The sequence below is a fragment of the Taudactylus pleione genome, unplaced genomic scaffold (assembly GCF_031769625.1).
Source record: "Taudactylus pleione unplaced genomic scaffold, aTauple2 ptg000168l, whole genome shotgun sequence".
Taxonomy (NCBI): Eukaryota; Metazoa; Chordata; class Amphibia; order Anura; family Myobatrachidae; genus Taudactylus; species Taudactylus pleione.
In genome coordinates this window covers 340645-359609 of record NW_028284570.1, presented here as the reverse complement: position 1 = coordinate 359609, position 18965 = coordinate 340645, and the positions used below count along the sequence as shown (strand labels likewise).

At 52.0% G+C, this 18965-nt stretch overlaps 1 protein-coding gene across 3 annotated transcripts in view; it reads left to right on the top strand.

Annotated features, from left to right (window-relative positions):
• Nucleotides 1-18965, top strand: part of THEM6 (thioesterase superfamily member 6) — a 41315-nt gene that overhangs the window by 8282 nt on the left and 14068 nt on the right. The window contains exon 1 of one of the 3 annotated variants that reach the window (XM_088475230.1): nucleotides 10570-10694. The exons of 1 other annotated variant lie outside the window; for it this stretch is intronic. The gene's annotated coding sequence lies outside the window, so the exon portion shown is untranslated. Of the gene's footprint in view, nucleotides 1-10569; nucleotides 10695-11986; nucleotides 12060-18965 lie in introns of those variants that run through there. One more of the 3 variants, XM_088475231.1, reaches the window with a different exon arrangement.

Sequence of the window (18965 nt, the reverse complement as noted above, 5' to 3'; positions counted from 1 at the left end):
GCGTATGTACCGTACCCTGCATACACACATAGCCAGCACCCACAGCCTGCGTATGTGCCGTAACCCGCATACACACATAGCCAGCACCCACAGCCTGCTTATGTACCGTACCCCGCATACACACATAGACAGCACCCACAGCCTGCGTATGTACCGTACCCCGCATACACACATAGCCAGCACCCACAGCCTACGTATGTACCGTACCCTGCATACACACATAGCCAGCACCCACAGCCTACGTATGTACCGTACCCTGCATACACACATAGCACCCACAGCCTGCGTATGTACCGTACCCTGCATACACACATAGACAGCACCCACAGCCTGCGTATGTACCGTACCCTGCATACACACATAGCCAGCACCCACAGCCTACGTATGTACCGTACCCTGCATACACACATAGCACCCACAGCCTGCGTATGTACCGTACCCTGCATACACACATAGACAGCACCCACAGCCTGCGTATGTACCGTACCCTGCATACACACATAGCCAGCACCCACAGCCTGCGTATGTACCGTACCCCGTATACACACATAGCCAGCACCCACAGCCTGCGTATGTACTGTACCCTGCATACACACATAGCCAGCACCCACAGCCTGCGTATGTGCCGTACCCTGCATACACACATAGCCAGCACCCACAGCCTGCATATGTACCGTACCCTGCATACACACACAGAGCACCCACAGCCTGCGTATGTACCGTACCCTGCATACACACATAGCCAGCACCCACAGCCTGCGTATGTGCCGTACCCTGCATACACACATAGCCAGCACCCACAGCCTGCGTATGTACCGTACCCTGCATACACACACAGAGCACCCACAGCCTGCGTATGTAACGTACCCTGCATACACACATAGCCAGCACCCACAGCCTACGTATGTACCGTACCCTGCATACACACATAGCCAGCACCCACAGCCTACGTATGTACCGTACCCTGCATACACACATAGCCAGCACCCACAGCCTGCGTATGTACCGTACCCTGCATAGACACATAGCCATCACCCACAGCCTGCGTATGTGCCGTACCCTGCATACACACATAGACAGCACCCACAGCCTGCGTATGTACCGTACCCTGCATACACACATAGACAGCACCCACAGCCTGCGTATGTACCGTACCCTGCATACACACATAGCCAGCACCCACTGCCTGCGTATGTACCGTACCCCGCATACACACATAGCCAGCACCGACAGCCTGCGTATATACCGTACCCTGCATACACACATAGCCAGCACCCACAGCCTGCGTATGTACCGTACCCTGCATAGACACATAGCCATCACCCACAGCCTGCGTATGTGCCGTACCCTGCATACACACATAGACAGCACCCACAGCCTGCGTATGTACCGTACCCTGCATACACACATAGCCAGCACCCACAGCCTGCGTATGTACCGTACCCCGCATACACACATAGCCAGCACCCACAGCCTGCGTATGTACCGTACCCCGCATACACACATAGCCAGCACCCACAGCCTGCGTATGTACCGTACCCTGCATACACACATAGCCAGCACCCACAGCCTACGTATGTACCGTACCCTGCATACACACATAGCCAGCACCCACAGCCTGCGTATGTACCGTACCCTGCATACACACATAGCAGGCACCCACAGCCTGCGTATGTACCGTACCCCGCATACACACATAGCCAGCACCCACAGCCTGCGTATGTACCGTACCCCGCATACACACATAGCCAGCACCCACAGCCTGCGTATGTGCCGTACCCCGCATACACACATAGCCAGCACCCACAGCCTGCGTATGTACCGTACCCTGCATACGCACATAGACAGCACCCACAGCCTGCGTATGTACCGTACCCTGCATACACACATAGCCAGCACCCACAGCCTGCGTATGTGCCGTAACCCGCATACACACATAGCCAGCACCCACAGCCTGCTTATGTACCGTACCCCGCATACACACATAGACAGCACCCACAGCCTGCGTATGTACCGTACCCCGCATACACACATAGCCAGCACCCACAGCCTACGTATGTACCGTACCCTGCATACACACATAGCCAGCACCCACAGCCTACGTATGTACCGTACCCTGCATACACACATAGCACCCACAGCCTGCGTATGTACCGTACCCTGCATACACACATAGACAGCACCCACAGCCTGCGTATGTACCGTACCCTGCATACACACATAGCCAGCACCCACAGCCTACGTATGTACCGTACCCTGCATACACACATAGCACCCACAGCCTGCGTATGTACCGTACCCTGCATACACACATAGACAGCACCCACAGCCTGCGTATGTACCGTACCCTGCATACACACATAGCCAGCACCCACAGCCTGCGTATGTACCGTACCCCGTATACACACATAGCCAGCACCCACAGCCTGCGTATGTACTGTACCCTGCATACACACATAGCCAGCACCCACAGCCTGCGTATGTGCCGTACCCTGCATACACACATAGCCAGCACCCACAGCCTGCATATGTACCGTACCCTGCATACACACACAGAGCACCCACAGCCTGCGTATGTACCGTACCCTGCATACACACATAGCCAGCACCCACAGCCTGCGTATGTGCCGTACCCTGCATACACACATAGCCAGCACCCACAGCCTGCGTATGTACCGTACCCTGCATACACACACAGAGCACCCACAGCCTGCGTATGTACCGTACCCTGCATACACACATAGCCAGCACCCACAGCCTACGTATGTACCGTACCCTGCATACACACATAGCCAGCACCCACAGCCTGCGTATGTACCGTACCCTGCATACACACATAGCCAGCACCCACAGCCTGCGTATGTACCGTACCCTGCATACACACATAGCCAGCACCCACAGCCTGCGTATGTACCGTACCCTGCATACACACATAGAGCACCCACAGCCTGCGTATGTACCGTACCCTGCATATACACATAGCCAGCACCCACAGCCTGAGTATGTACCGTACCCTGCATACACACATAGAGCACCCACAGCCTGCGTATGTACCGTACCCTGCATACACACATAGCCAGCACCCACAGCCTACGTATGTACCGTACCCTGCATACACACATAGCCAGCACCCACAGCCTGCGTATGTACCGTACCCTGCATATACACATAGCCAGCACCCACAGCTGCGTATGTACCGTACCCTGCATACACACATAGCCAGCACCCACAGCCTGAGTATGTACCGTACCCTGCATACACACATAGCCATCACCCACAGCCTGCGTATGTACCGTACCCTGCATACACACATAGCCATCACCCACAGCCTGCGTATGTACCGTACCCTGCATACACACATAGAGCACCCACAGCCTGCGTATGTACCATACCCTGCATACACACACACAGCCAGCACCCACAACCTGCGTATGTACCGTACCCCGCATACACACATAGTCAGCACCCACAGCCTGCATATGTACCATACCCTGCATACACACATAGCCAGCAGCCACAGCCTGCATATGTACCGTACCCTGCATACACACATAGCCAGCACCCACAGCCTGCGTATGTACCGTACCCTGCATACACACATAGCCATCACCCACAGCCTGCGTATGTACCGTACCCTGCATACACACATAGAGCACCCACAGCCTGCGTATGTACCATACCCTGCATACACACACACAGCCAGCACCCACAACCTGCGTATGTACCGTACCCCGCATACACACATAGTCAGCACCCACAGCCTGCATATGTACCATACCCTGCATACACACATAGCCAGCAGCCACAGCCTGCATATGTACCGTACCCTGCATACACACATAGCCAGCACCCACAGCCTGCGTATGTACCGTACCCTGCATAGACACATAGCCATCACCCACAGCCTGCGTATGTGCCGTACCCTGCATACACACATAGACAGCACCCACAGCCTGCGTATGTACCGTACCCTGCATACACACATAGCCAGCACCCACAGCCTGCGTATGTACCGTACCCTGCATACACACATAGCCAGCACCCACAGCCTGCGTATGTACCGTACCCCGCATACACACATAGCCAGCACCGACAGCCTGCGTATATACCGTACCCTGCATACACATATAGCCAGCACCCACAGCCTGCGTATGTACCGTACCCTGCATAGACACATAGCCATCACCCACAGCCTGCGTATGTGCCGTACCCTGCATACACACATAGACAGCACCCACAGCCTGCGTATGTACCGTACCCTGCATACACACATAGCCAGCACCCACAGCCTGCCTATGTACCGTACCCTGCATACACACATAGCCAGCACCCACAGCCTGCGTATGTACCGTACCCCGCATACACACATAGCCAGCACCCACAGCCTGCGTATATACCGTACCCTGCATACACACATAGCCAGCACCCACAGCCTACGTATGTACCATACCCTGCATACACACATAGCCAGCACCCACAGCCTGCGTATGTACCGTACCCCGCATACAAACATAGAGCACCCACAGCCTGCGTATGTACCGTACCCTGCATACACACATAGCCAGCACCCACAGCCTACGTATGTACCGTACCCTGCATACACACATAGCCAGCACCGACAGTCTCCGTATGTACCGTACCCTGCATACAGACATAGCCAGCACCCACAGCCTACGTATGTAACATACCCTGCATACACACATAGAGCACACCACAGCCTACGTATGTACCGTACCCTGCATACACACATAGACAGCACCCACAGCCTGCGTATGTACCGTACCCTGCATACACACATAGCCAGCACCCACAGCCTGCGTATGTACCGTACCCTGCATACACACATAGAGCACCCACAGCCTGCGTATGTACCGTACCCTGCATACACACATAGCCAGCACCCACAGCCTGCGTATGTACCGTACCCTGCATACACACATAGCCAGCACCCACAGCCTGCGTATGTACCGTACCCTCCATACACACATAGCCAGCACCCACAGCCTGCGTATGTACCATACCCTGCATACACACATAGCCAGCACCCACAGCCTGCGTATGTACCATACCCCGCATACACACATAGACAGCACCCACAGCCTGCGTATGTGCCGTACCCTGCATACACACATAGCCAGCACCCACAGCCTGCGTATGTACCGTACCCTGCATACACACATAGCCAGCACCCACAGCCTGGTATGTGCCGTACCCCGTATACACACATAGCCAGCACCCACAGCCTGCGTATGTACCGTACCCCGCATACACACATAGCCAGCACCCACAGCCTGCGTATGTACCGTACCCCGTATACACACATAGCCAGCACCCACAGCCTGCGTATGTACCGTACCCTGCATACTCACATAGCCAGAGATTGCATGAGTGGACGGCATAATCAGTTCATTTGTGGCTCATTCCATAACATGGGCAGCTACCTTGCGATCGCACTGAACTGATCCATCTCATGGAGTGTGGTCGGTGGGTCGGTAGAAGGGTGCCTGTTTCTCGCCGATCTTTTACGACCCCCATTAGGTGGGTTTAAGTCATGGTCCTACTGATGACGGGCGGAAACTTGCATTACCATAAGGTAGTAAGCCGTCTGCCACGGGCAACTCCGGTGGATCCAAGTCACAATCCGGCTCTTTGCTAGAATACTCATATGAAAGTAGACATTTATGGCCTTGGCATGGTTTCTCATGCACTATGCTTCCTGCCTTCTCATACACTATACACCCAGTGCAGGGTCCCAGGACACAGATAGTACCTGCTCCCCAGGCCAGGAGGGGTTAATCTCTGCCTTCTCATACACTATGCACCCAGTGCAGGGTCCCAGGACACAGATAGTACCTACTCCCCAGGCCAGGAGGGGTTAATCTCTGCTTTCTCATACACTATGCACCCAGTGCAGGGTCCCAGGACACAGACAGCACCTGCTCCCCAGGCCAGGAGGGGTTAATCTCTGCCTTCTCATACACTATACACCCAGTGCAGGGTCCCAGGACACAGATAGCACCTGCTCCCCAGGCCAGGAGGGGTTAATCTCTGCTTTCTCATACACTATGCACCCAGTGCAGGGTCCCAGGCCAGGAGGGGTTAATCTCTGCCTTCTCATACACTATACACCCAGTGCAGGGTCCCAGGACACAGACAGCACCTGCTCCCCAGGCCAGGAGGGGTTAATCTCTGCCTTCTCATACACTATACACCCAGTGCAGGGTCCCAGGCCAGGAGGGGTTAATCTCTGCCTTCTCATACACTATACACCCAGTGCAGGGTCCCAGGACACAGACAGCACCTGCTCCCCAGGCCAGGAGGGGTTAATCTCTGCCTTCTCATACACTATACACCCAGTGCAGGGTCCCAGGCCAGGAGGGGTTAATCTCTGCCTTCTCATACACTATACACCCAGTGCAGGGTCCCAGGACACAGACAGCACCTGCTCCCCAGGCCAGGAGGGGTTAATCTCTGCTTTCTCATACACTATGCACCCAGTGCAGGGTCCCAGGCCAGGAGGGGTTAATCTCTGCCTTCTCATACACTATACACCCAGTGCAGGGTCCAAGGACACAGACAGCACCTGCTCCCCAGGCCAGGAGGGGTTAATCTCTGCCTTCTCATACACTATACACCCAGTGCAGGGTCCCAGGACACAGACAGCACCTGCTCCCCAGGCCAGGAGGGGTTAATCTCTGCCTTCTCATACACTATGCACCCAGTGCAGGGTCCCAGGACACAGACAGCACCTGCTCCCCAGGCCAGGAGGGGTTAATCTCTGCCTTCTCATACACTATACACCCAGTGCAGGGTCCCAGGACACAGACAGCACCTGCTCCCCAGGCCAGGAGGGGTTAATCTCTGCTTTCTCATACACTATGCACCCAGTGCAGGGTCCCAGGCCAGGAGGGGTTAATCTCTGCCTTCTCATACACTATACACCCAGTGCAGGGTCCCAGGACACAGACAGCACCTGCTCCCCAGGCCAGGAGGGGTTAATCTCTGCCTTCTCATACACTATACACCCAGTGCAGGGTCCCAGGACACAGACAGCACCTGCTCCCCTGGCCAGGAGGGGTTAATCTCTGCTTTCTCATACACTATGCACCCAGTGCAGGGTCCCAGGCCAGGAGGGGTTAATCTCTGCCTTCTCATACACTATGCACCCAATGCAGGGTCCCAGAACACAGACAGCACCTGCTCCCCAGGCCAGGAGGGGTTAATCTCTGCCTTCTCATACACTATTCACCCAGTGCAGGGTCCCAGGACACAGACAGCACCTGTTCCCCAGGCCAGGAGGGGTTAATCTCTGCTTTCTCATACACTATGCACCCAGTGCAGGGTCCCAGGCCAGGAGGGGTTAATCTCTGCCTTCTCATACACTATGCACCCAGTGCAGGGTCCCAGGACACAGACAGCACCTGCTCCCCAGGCCAGGAGGGGTTAATCTCTGCCTTCTCATACACTATACACCCAGTGCAGGGTCCCAGGACACAGACAGCACCTGCTCCCCAGGCCAGGAGGGGTTAATCTCTGCCTTCTCATACACTATACACCCAGTGCAGGGTCCCAGGACACAGACAGCACCTGCTCCCCAGGCCAGGAGGGGTTAATCTCTGCCTTCTCATACACTATACACCCAGTGCAGGGTCCCAGGACACAGACAGCACCTGCTCCCCAGGCCAGGAGGGGTTAATCTCTGCCTTCTCATACACTATGCACCCAGTGCAGGGTCCCAGGCCAGGAGGGGTTAATCTCTGCCTTCTCATACACTATGCACCCAGTGCAGGGTCCCAGGACACAGACAGCACCTGCTCCCCAGGCCAGGAGGGGTTAATCTCTGCCTTCTCATACACTATACACCCAGTGCAGGGTCCCAGGACACAGACAGCACCTGCTCCCCAGGCCAGGAGGGGTTAATCTCTGCCTTCTCATACACTATGCACCCAGTGCAGGGTCCCAGGCCAGGAGGGGTTAATCTCTGCCTTCTCATACACTATGCACCCAGTGCAGGGTCCCAGGACACAGACAGCACCTGCTCCCCAGGCCAGGAGGGGTTAATCTCTGCCTTCTCATACACTATACACCCAGTGCAGGGTCCCAGGACACAGACAGCACCTGCTCCCCAGGCCAGGAGGGGTTAATCTCTGCTTTCTCATACACTATGCACCCAGTGCAGGGTCCCAGGCCAGGAGGGGTTAATCTCTGCCTTCTCATACACTATGCACCCAGTGCAGGGTCCCAGGACACAGACAGCACCTGCTCCCCAGGCCAGGAGGGGTTAATCTCTGCCTTCTCATACACTATGCACCCAGTGCAGGGTCCCAGGACACAGACAGCACCTGCTCCCCAGGCCAGGAGGGGTTAATCTCTGCCTTCTCATACACTATACACCTAGTGCAGGGTCCCAGGATACAGGCAGCACCTGCTCCCCAGGCCAGGAGGGGTTAATCTCTGCTTTCTCATACACTATGCACCCAGTGCAGGGTCCCAGGACACAGACAGCACCTGCTCCCCAGGCCAGGATGGGTTAATCTCTGCCTTCTCATACACTATACACCCAGTGCAGGGTCCCAGGCCAGGAGGGGTTAATCTCTGCCTTCTCATACACTATACACCCAGTGCAGGGTCCCAGGACACAGACAGCACCTGCTCCCCAGGCCAGGAGGGGTTAATCTCTGCTTTCTCATACACTATGCACCCAGTGCAGGGTCCCAGGCCAGGAGGGGTTAATCTCTGCCTTCTCATACACTATACACCCAGTGCAGGGTCCCAGGACACAGACAGCACCTGCTCCCCAGGCCAGGAGGGGTTAATCTCTGCCTTCTCATACACTATACACCCAGTGCAGGGTCCCAGGACACAGACAGCACCTGCTCCCCAGGCCAGGAGGGGTTAATCTCTGCCTTCTCATACACTATGCACCCAGTGCAGGGTCCCAGGACACAGACAGCACCTGCTCCCCAGGCCAGGAGGGGTTAATCTCTGCCTTCTCATACACTATACACCCAGTGCAGGGTCCCAGGACACAGACAGCACCTGCTCCCCAGGCCAGGAGGGGTTAATCTCTGCTTTCTCATACACTATGCACCCAGTGCAGGGTCCCAGGCCAGGAGGGGTTAATCTCTGCCTTCTCATACACTATACACCCAGTGCAGGGTCCCAGGACACAGACAGCACCTGCTCCCCAGGCCAGGAGGGGTTAATCTCTGCCTTCTCATACACTATACACCCAGTGCAGGGTCCCAGGACACAGACAGCACCTGCTCCCCTGGCCAGGAGGGGTTAATCTCTGCTTTCTCATACACTATGCACCCAGTGCAGGGTCCCAGGCCAGGAGGGGTTAATCTCTGCCTTCTCATACACTATGCACCCAATGCAGGGTCCCAGAACACAGAGAGCACCTGCTCCCCAGGCCAGGAGGGGTTAATCTCTGCCTTCTCATACACTATACACCCAGTGCAGGGTCCCAGGACACAGACAGCACCTGCTCCCCAGGCCAGGAGGGGTTAATCTCTGCCTTCTCATACACTATACACCCAGTGCAGGGTCCCAGGACACAGACAGCACCTGCTCCCCAGGCCAGGAGGGGTTAATCTCTGCCTTCTCATACACTATGCACCCAGTGCAGGGTCCCAGGCCAGGAGGGGTTAATCTCTGCCTTCTCATACACTATGCACCCAGTGCAGGGTCCCAGGACACAGACAGCACCTGCTCCCCAGGCCAGGAGGGGTTAATCTCTGCCTTCTCATACACTATACACCCAGTGCAGGGTCCCAGGACACAGACAGCACCTGCTCCCCAGGCCAGGAGGGGTTAATCTCTGCTTTCTCATACACTATGCACCCAGTGCAGGGTCCCAGGCCAGGAGGGGTTAATCTCTGCCTTCTCATACACTATACACCCAGTGCAGGGTCCCAGGACACAGACAGCACCTGCTCCCCAGGCCAGGAGGGGTTAATCTCTGCCTTCTCATACACTATACACCCAGTGCAGGGTCCCAGGACACAGATAGCACCTGCTCCCCAGGCCAGGAGGGGTTAATCTCTGCTTTCTCATACACTATGCACCCAGTGCAGGGTCCCAGGCCAGGAGGGGTTAATCTCTGCCTTCTCATACACTATACACCCAGTGCAGGGTCCCAGGACACAGACAGCACCTGCTCCCCAGGCCAGGAGGGGTTAATCTCTGCCTTCTCATACACAATGCACCCAGTGCAGGGTCCCAGGACACAGACAGCACCTACTCCCCAGGCCAGGAGGGGTTAATCTCTGCCTTCTCATACACTATACACCCAGTGCAGGGTCCCAGGCCAGGAGGGGTTAATCTCTGCCTTCTCATACACTATACACCCAGTGCAGGGTCCCAGGACACAGACAGCACCTACTCCCCAGGCCAGGAGGGGTTAATACCTGCTCAGTGCTCTTTGATCTCAGCAGCAATTATAGAGTGGAATATTCCATCTCATCAGACAGGAGGGGGGTAAGGGGCTGTAGTGTAATAGACCTTGGCAATGATCTCAGACCTTCCCCATAGATGTATCTTTGTTGGGCACAGGAATGACAGAGCTCCTGCCCAGTGTATGTAGATTATACCCGGCAGCTGTCCCTGCCCCCTGCCCTTTGAGCACCCCTCCTTCCTGTGCCGGTGGTTGCTTCCTCCTGTGGATGTCGCCCAGGCTGCAGGACACACAGGTCTGTTCCTCCCATTCATTCCTCCCTATGCTCTCTGTGTGATCTGTGCCATGTGTCCGGGGGCTCCATCAGTGCCAGGCAGGGGGGCAATGGCCTGGTGATCCCTGCCTGAGAGGCTGGTGTGGCATGCTGGGATTTGTAGTCTCACGATGGGTGTTATTAGGCCTCAGACTGCTGTCTCTGATGGGTGTTAGTAACTGATTACCCTGGGGGGTGCATAGGGAGGGAGTGGGTCACAGGCCAAACAGTAGGTGCCCTATACCTGTGGCCAGGGGATGCATTATACAGGGAATCGGTAGGATCCACCGCCGGACCCATGCCCGGCGTTTGGGATCCCGACAGCGGCATCCCGCCAGAGGAGGAAATCCCAGTCGTCCCCAGGTAAGTATATATACTAACCTATTTATACCCCCTAACCCTCCCTTAGGGGTGCCTAACCCTAATCCCCCCTCTAAGTGCCTAAACCTAACCCCCCCTTCCCCGCCACCTAAACCTAATCCCCCCCCCCCGGGGGTGCCTAATGCTAACCCCCTCTTCCACTAGCCCCAACCTCCCGGGGGGCGCCTAACCCTAAGTCGCCCCCGGGAACCCTAAACCTAACCACCACCCCCACGCGGCTATCCGCGCTCGGCGCCGGGCATCTCTTCGATCGGGCGTATGTCTAATGACAGACGTTGGCATATCGACGCCTGCCTTTACACCCTTCTCGGGATATGGCAGTCGGGAAGCCGGCTGCTGGGATTAGGTCCGCTGGCTTCCCGACTGTATACCTTATGCACAGGGTACAAAGCTGAGCCAGGACCATAACTAGGTATTTGAAAGGCCCATAGTAACAGTGTGTAAGGGCCCCTATGTACCACCCAATGGTGGAAATTGTACATAACACATGTAACTGTGACAAGGAAGACGGGCCCCCCCTCAGCTCTGTGCCCCATAGCAGCTGCACCTCTTACACCTATGGTAGTTACGCCCATGAGCTGAGCTGCTCACTGGATACAATGGGGGTCTATTAGATGCCAGCGGCACAGTGACATAGAGGCATCGGCATTGGCACCTCAACTCGCCTCAGACTTGCGGCTCTGTGTAAGACAGCCCATTACTGCGGAGAAAAGTCAGCGGGGCCAGTACAATTAGGAGCGCAGGGGGCCAATTACCGTTATAACTGCATAGAAACGCCAGCAGCGGCACGGCTATTTGCCCCCCTCCCCCCGACGTGGCCTGATCTCACCCCGACTCGCACATTTTTGCTTGCAGCCCTACGGGGACTGCGAACAGAAATGTGTGAGTGTGGAGGTACAGCCGCGCCGTGTTCTCACGGAGAACAACGCTCCTAGATGGATCGACCCCAGCGAGTTCAGGACTACCGTAAGTGCCGCATATCTGCGCAGAATCTCGCAGAGTCCCTCACTGAATTGATCCCCATGTATCAGAGATTACTGAAATGATTCTAGCTGATTAGTTACACTGTCAGCTGTGATAGAGATATACAGTAACTACAGCACATGGCAGATATACAGTAACTACAGCACATGGCAGATATACAGTAACTACAGCACATGGCCGATATACAGTAACTATAGCACATGGCCGATATACAGTAACTACAGCACATGGCCGATATACAGTAACTATAGCACATGGCCGATATACAGTAACTACAGCACATGGCAGATATACAGTAACTACAGCACATGGCCGATATACTGTAACTACAGCACATGGCAGATATACTGTAACTACAGCACATGGCAGATATACAGTAACTACAGCACATAGCCGATATACAGTAACTACAGCACATGGCAGCTATACAGTAACTACCGCACATGGCAGCTATACAGTAACTACAGCACATGGCATATATACTGTAACTACAGCACATGGCACAGATATACAGTAACTACAGCACATGGCACAGATATACAGTAACTACAGCACATGGCAGCTATACAGTAACTACAGCACATGGCACAGATATACAGTAACTAGAGCACATGGCAGATATACAGTAACTACCGCACATGGCCGATATACTATAACTACCGCACATGGCACAGATATACAGTAACTACAGCACATGGCAGCTATACAGTAACTACCGCACATGGCAGCTATACAGTAACTACAGCACATGGCATATATACTGTAACTACAGCACATGGCACAGATATACAGTAACTACAGCACATGGCACAGATATACAGTAACTACAGCACATGGCAGCTATACAGTAACTACAGCACATGGCACAGATATACAGTAACTAGAGCACATGGCAGATATACAGTAACTACCGCACATGGCCGATATACTATAACTACCGCACATGGCAGCTATACTGTAACTACAGCACATGGCCGATATACAGTAACTACAGCACATGGCAGCTATACAGTAACTAGAGCACATGGCAGCTATACAGTAACTACAGCACATGGCCGATATACAGTAACTACAGCACATGGCAGCTATACAGTAACTACAGCACATGGCAGCTATACAGTAACTACAGCACATGGCCGATATACTGTAACTATAGCACATGGCAGATATACAGTAACTACAGCACATGGCCGATATACTGTAACTACAGCACATGGCATATATACTGTAACTACAGCACACAGCCGATATACAGTAACTACAGCACATGGCCGATATACTGTAACTACACATGGCAGATATACAGTAACTACAGCACATGCCAGATGCAGTAACTACAGCACATGGCCGATATACTGTAACTATAGCACATGGCAGATATACAGTAACTACAGCACATGGCCGATATACTGTAACTACAGCACATGGCATATATACTGTAACTACAGCACATGGCCCATATACAGTAACTACAGCACATGGACGATATACTGTAACTACAGCACATGGCACAGATATACAGTAACTAGAGCACATGGCAGATATACAGTAACTACAGCACATGGCCGATATACAGTAACTACAGCACATGGCAGCTATACAGTAACTACAGCACATGGCCGATATACAGTAACTACAGCACATGGCAGCTATACAGTAACTAGAGCACATGGCAGCTATACAGTAACTACAGCACATGGCCGATATACAGTAACTACAGCACATGGCAGCTATACAGTAACTACAGCACATGGCATATATACTGTAACTACAGCACATGGCAGATATACAGTAACTACCGCACATGGCCGATATACTGTAACTACAGCACATGGCATATATACTGTAACTACAGCACACGGCCGATATACAGTAACTAGACCACATGGCAGATATACAGTAACTACAGCACATGGCCGATATACTGTAACTACACATGGCAGATATACAGTAACTACAGCACATGGCAGATATACAGTAACTACCGCACATGGCCGATATACTGTAACTACAGCACATGGCATATATACTGTAACTACAGCACATGGCCGATATACTGTAACTACAGCACATGGCCGATATACTGTAACTACAGCACATGGCACAGATATACAGTAACTAGAGCACATGGCCGATATACAGTAACTACCGCACATGGCCGATGTACTGTAACTACCGCACATGGCAGCTATACAGTAACTACAGCACATGGCATATATACTGTAACTACAGTAAATGGCCGCTATACTGTAACTACAGCACATGGCCGATATACAGTAACTACAGCACATGGCAGCTATACAGTAACTAGAGCACATGGCAGCTATACAGTAACTACAGCACATGGCCGATATACAGTAACTACAGCACATGGCAGCTATACAGTAACTACAGCACATGGCCGATATACTGTAACTACAGCACATGGCAGCTATACAGTAACTACAGCACATGGCATATATACTGTAACTACAGCACATGGCAGATATACAGTAACTACCGCACATGGCCGATATACTGTAACTACAGCACATGGCATATATACTGTAACTACAGCACACGGCCGATATACAGTAACTAGACCACATGGCAGATATACAGTAACTACAGCACATGGCCGATATACTGTAACTACACATGGCAGATATACAGTAACTACAGCACATGGCAGATATACAGTAACTACCGCACATGGCCGATATACTGTAACTACAGCACATGGCATATATACTGTAACTACAGCACATGGCCGATATACTGTAACTACAGCACATGGCCGATATACTGTAACTACAGCACATGGCACAGATATACAGTAACTAGAGCACATGGCCGATATACAGTAACTACCGCACATGGCCGATATACTGTAACTACCGCACATGGCAGCTATACTGTAACTACAGCACATGGCATATATACTGTAACTACAGCACATGGCCGATATACAGTAACTACAGCACATGGCAGCTATACAGTAACTAGAGCACATGGCAGCTATACAGTAACTACAGCACATGGCCGATATACAGTAACTACAGCACATGGCAGCTATACAGTAACTACAGCACATGGCCGATATACTGTAACTATAGCACATGGCAGCTATACAGTAACTAGAGCACATGGCCGATATACAGTAACTACAGCACATGGCAGATGCAGTAACTACAGCACATGGCCGATATACTGTAACTACAGCACATGGCATATATACTGTAACTACAGCACATGGCCGATATACTGTAACTATAGCACATGGCAGATATACTGTAACTACAGCACATGGCCGATATACAGTAACTACAGCACATGGCATATATACTGTAACTACAGCACATGGCCCATATACAGTAACTACAGCACATGGCCGATATACTGTAACTATAGCACATGGCAGCTATACAGTAACTAGAGCACATGGCCGATATACAGTAACTACAGCACATGGCAGATGCAGTAACTACAGCACATGGCCGATATACTGTAACTACAGCACATGGCATATATACTGTAACTACAGCACATGGCCGATATACTGTAACTACCGCACATGGCCGATATACTGTAACTACAGCACATGGCATATATACTGTAACTACAGCACATGGCAGATATACAGTAACTACCGCACATGGCCGATATACTGTAACTACAGCACATGGCATATATACTGTAACTACAGCACACGGCCGATATACAGTAACTAGACCACATGGCAGATATACAGTAACTACAGCACATGGCCGATATACTGTAACTACATATGGCAGATATACAGTAACTACAGCACATGGCAGATATACAGTAACTACCGCACATGGCCGATATACTGTAACTACAGCACATGGCATATATACTGTAACTACAGCACATGGCCGATATACTGTAACTACAGCACATGGCCGATATACTGTAACTACAGCACATGGCACAGATATACAGTAACTAGAGCACATGGCCGATATACAGTAACTACCGCACATGGCCGATATACTGTAACTACCGCACATGGCAGCTATACTGTAACTACAGCACATGGCATATATACTGTAACTACAGCACATGGCCGATATACAGTAACTACAGCACATGGCAGCTATACAGTAACTAGAGCACATGGCAGCTATACAGTAACTACAGCACATGGCCGATATACAGTAACTACAGCACATGGCAGCTATACAGTAACTACAGCACATGGCCGATATACTGTAACTATAGCACATGGCCGATATACAGTAACTACAGCACATGGCAGATGCAGTAACTACAGCACATGGCCGATATACTGTAACTACAGCACATGGCATATATACTGTAACTACAGCACATGGCCGATATACTGTAACTATAGCACATGGCAGATATACTGTAACTACAGCACATGGCCGATATACAGTAACTACAGCACATGGCCGATATACAGTAACTACCGCACATGGCAGCTATACAGTAACTACAGCACATGGCCGATATACTGTAACTACAGCACATGGCACAGATATACAGTAACTAGAGCACATGGCCGATATACAGTAACTACAGCACATGGCAGCTATACAGTAACTACAGCACATGGCAGCTATACAGTAACTAGAGCACATGGCCGATATACTGTAACTATAGCACATGGCAGCTATACAGTAACTACAGCACATGGCCGATATACTGTAACTATAGCACATGGCATATATACAGTAACTAGAGCACATGGCCGATATACAGTAACTACAGCACATGGCAGATGCAGTAACTACAGCACATGGCCGATATACTGTAACTATAGCACATGGCCGATATACAGTAACTACAGCACATGGCCGATATACTGTAACTACAGCACATGGCCGATATACTGTAACTATAGCACATGGCAGATATACTGTAACTACAGCACATGGCCGATATACAGTAACTACAGCACATGGCAGATATACAGTAACTACAGCACATGGCACAGATATACAGTAACTAGAGCACATGGCCGATATACAGTAACTAGAGCACATGGCCGATATACAGTAACTACAGCACATGGCAGCTATACAGTAACTACAGCACATGGCAGCTATACAGTAACTACAGCACATGGCCGATATACAGTAACTACAGCACATGGCAGCTATACAGTAACTACAGCACATGGCATATATACTGTAACTACAGCACATGGCCGATATACAGTAACTACAGCACATGGCCGATATACTGTAACTACAGCACATGGCATATATACTGTAACTACAGCACATGGCCGATATACTGTAACTACAGCACATGGCATATATACTGTAACTACAGCACATGGCCGATATACAGTAACTACAGCACATGGCCGATATACTGTAACTATAGCACATGGCAGATATACAGTAACTACAGCACATGGCAGATATACAGTAACTACAGCACACGGCCGATATACTGTAACTACAGCACACGGCCGATATACTGTAACTACAGCACACGGCCGATATACTGTAACTACAGCACACGGCCGATATACAGTAACTAAAGCACATGGCCGATATACTGTAACTACAGCACATGGCAGATATACAGTAACTACAGCACATGGCCGATATACTGTAACTACAGCACATGGCAGATATACTGTAACAGCACATGGGCGATATACCGTAACTGTAGCACATGGCCGATATACCGTAACTACAGCACATGGCCGATATACTGTAACTACAGCACATGGGCGATATACCGTAACTGTAGCACTAACGGGGAGGGTTGGTATACTTACCCCACCCCTGTCTGGATACTGAGCACCAGGATGCCTCTGTCGGCATTTTGACAGTAGGCATCCCGACTGTCGGTGTTTCATACCCAACCCCCTTATTAGTACCTCAGTCAGTTTGATTATACCATCTGCGCACAAGCATGGACGTCCTTAAAACGTTAACTGCAAGGACTGAGCATGGGAAAGAACCCTGCCACAAAGTATTTAACTGAGGCCTTGATTCAGAGCCGGACGCTCTGACAGAGCACTCGCTCTGAATCAGGGCCGTCCTTCCTGATTTTAGAGCGGCCTCCTGGCCACTCGCATAGCTGTGGGTGACCACCCACAGCTATAGCGAGCGGCCAAAAAGATGTGACCGTCGGGCTTGCGACGAGACCCTTGTGGTAGGGTCTCGTCTGCCGCAAGCCCTGGAGTGCTTTTGGCTCTATCAGAGCCGAGAGCACTCCCACTGACATCACTTGTGATGTCAGTGGGGCCGGCCCCAGATGGCAGGCGTTCCCTTGGAACGCCTCCGTCTGGCCAGCCACGCCCCCGGCACGCCCACCAGAGGGAGCGTGCTTTCACTCACCATCGACAGCACGCCCCCTTTGTAGCGAGACCCATAGCAATGGCTTGCCCGTCGCTATCCGGGTCTCGCGCATGCGCACTGGCCCAACATCGACTTGCTTGCGAGCGGGTCTGAATCAGGCCCTGAGTGTAGCACAGTGTTTCCCAAACCCAGTCCTTATCCCCCCTCACAGGGCCTGATTCAGCCGCTGTCGCAAGTGCAGCTATGTATACAGATCGAGCGATTGTTAGGCCTTTGCGCATTCATATAAGCCGCCCTGCGATTACGTACGCACAGAGGAATCCATCGCAGAGTGAGTGACAGGCTGTCAGCGTTCGGGGGTGGTGACGGGGGAGTGATTGGAAAAACGCAGGTTGGAAATGCCAACCGACGCCATCGATGTTCCGCGATCCATCGTAGAATCGGTGAAATTATACGTAAAATTTGGATTGTGATCGGCAAATCGGTTAAATCCAACATGTTGGATTTCACCAATCCTCCAACCCGGCATCTCTGCATCAAGACAATCCGTTGCTAGTGTATGGGGTAATAAGAAGAGAAGAATTAATATATCAAATGTAAA